The sequence below is a fragment of the Phascolarctos cinereus genome, unplaced genomic scaffold (assembly GCF_003287225.1).
Source record: "Phascolarctos cinereus isolate Bilbo 61053 unplaced genomic scaffold, phaCin_HiC Scaffold_80;HRSCAF=615, whole genome shotgun sequence".
Classification (NCBI taxonomy): domain Eukaryota; kingdom Metazoa; phylum Chordata; class Mammalia; order Diprotodontia; family Phascolarctidae; genus Phascolarctos; species Phascolarctos cinereus.
The window spans coordinates 10,916-13,098 of NW_027556191.1; positions in this window are offsets into that span (position 1 = coordinate 10,916).

The following is a 2,183-nucleotide window of genomic DNA, read 5'->3' on the forward strand; positions in this document are numbered from 1 at the left end:
ATTGAGTTTATTTGATAATGCTTAAGGTGATAGAGAATTAGGAATTAAAATAATGTATATATGCATACAATCAATGAATCAACATAGAACAAAGGATAGAAATAGATAAAGAAAGAAGAACACTTCACCAAACCAGGGAGCTCCAAATTCCTGACTTAAGGAACTGGGGAGACTTAGAAATGGTCCTCAGGGTCCGACAGAGGTGGGCATCCCCATCTCTGAAACAAAGACCTCCAAAGGTCTGTTTCCCAAGTGGCCCTTTTTATATCTATGTAAACCATGGGAAAACAACTTTAGAACTAAGAGGGAGCTTGGCCAGAGCTCCGGATGCCTGTATTTTATGTATGTGTCCAAGGATAGGCCAGATCCTTGGACACACACATATTTCTTGAGATAATGATTATTCTGCCCGAAGAACATAGTTTGTTTATTCTTTGATGTTTCATTCCCTTGGTGCTCCTGGTCACACAAACTAACTTTAAATTACATCCCTTATGTCAGGTCATGAGGTGGTCATATGAGGGACTGGGGAGGATCTCCTCAGTTTCCTTTACAGGGGTGTATTGGAATAACAGCTTCATTAACAGCTCTGAGATCTTGAACCATATTTAGTGTTCTCCATTAGGCTTTTTTACAATAATGATACAGATATTACATGGGAATTGACAAGGAACAAGGGGTCCTAGGTTTAACCAAGAGGTTAGAGATTAGGAGATAGGGAGACAGGAAGCCTGAATCCTGATAGGAAGGCTGAAACAGGACTTCCAGATTCCTATGGGTAAAGTATGAAGTCTGGAAAAGTATTACCCAATGGTAAATCTGGGGAGAGTGAGCCAGAAAGTTTGGGGAGTGATTGGGAGTCTGGAAAAAGATTTAGGGGTAGGGAGCTCATTCAGTAGCCAGGGAAGGTGTGCACCTGGAAGACCTGGAGGACACTCACCAACGAGGTCAGATGAGGAGAATGAAACCCAAAGGCAAGGGCAGTCAGCAGAAGTCAGGAAATATGGGGAGCTCTGGCTCAGACCTACCTGGGACTTAAACGCATAGAGCTGTCTTCCAGAAGGCAGAGTGATGTCAGCTTCAGGGAATTCAGGGAGATCTCAGCTCTAAAAGAAGGAAGAACAATCTCAGTCACAAGGGAAGGGAGAGATTTCAGCTCCAAGACAAGGCAGAGAGATCTCAACTTCTGGGAAGATGGAGTGATCTCAGCTCCAAGGTGAGGCAGAGCTATCCCTGCTCTAAGGGAAGAAATCAGAGATCTGAGCTCTAGGGAAGGCAGAGCAGTCTCAGTTCAAAGACTTCCTCCTTCTGGCCAGCACACTCTAGGAAGGTTTTCCTATTCCCCAGAGCACCACCATGTCCAGCCCTTGAGGCCCTGAGGATAGTTGGGCCCTTTCCTCCAATCACACCCAGGGCCAGGACTCAGGGACCCAGACTGCCTCTCCTCCATAACCCCTGTCCTTCATCACATGGAATGCCTTCTCCACTGCAATGATCCCATCTTCCACCTTAAATCCTCTCAGGCCTACAAACTCCACCCTGCCCCCAACTGAAACACCACTATCCTGGTCATCTCTGTAAGCTTCTCCCCTCCAGTGCCTCCACCACCTCCTTCCCTCCCTCCCTTCCAGACTCACCCCCTCCTCCTTCTGAGCAGAAAGACTGCCAGGATAAAACTGCAACATCAGACTAACTGAAAGCAATATACTCTGTACTTTGAGGAGCTGACAGCAAATGGCTCTTTGGAAAACTGGGATGCTGTATGCCTTCTTTAAATCCAGATTGTATTGGACTGAGTTCTCCCATTGTAATTGTGATGTTTGACCCTCTACAAGTGGACCAGATGTTTAGGCAAAATGGACTTAAAATTGGACATTAGGAAATGTGATTAAAGGTAATTGGATCAGAATAACTCTATCTTATCAGGTTATGCCATGTTTCCAGGGAAGACTAGTACTTCTGGTATGAGGGCTGCTGAGTCCTTTCCAGGGCTGCTTTCTATCTTTGGTGTCTATCGGATCCACACAATCTCACCTGTGGCTCCAAGAAACTACAGTTTAGCGACCACACCCTCGTAAACTGTTTTGGCAGACAGTTAAACCATATTGAGGGCAACCAAGGGGTCTCAAACCCATTGGTGAGTTAGGGGGGTGTCTACTCCGAGCATGTGAAGACTTCCCCTG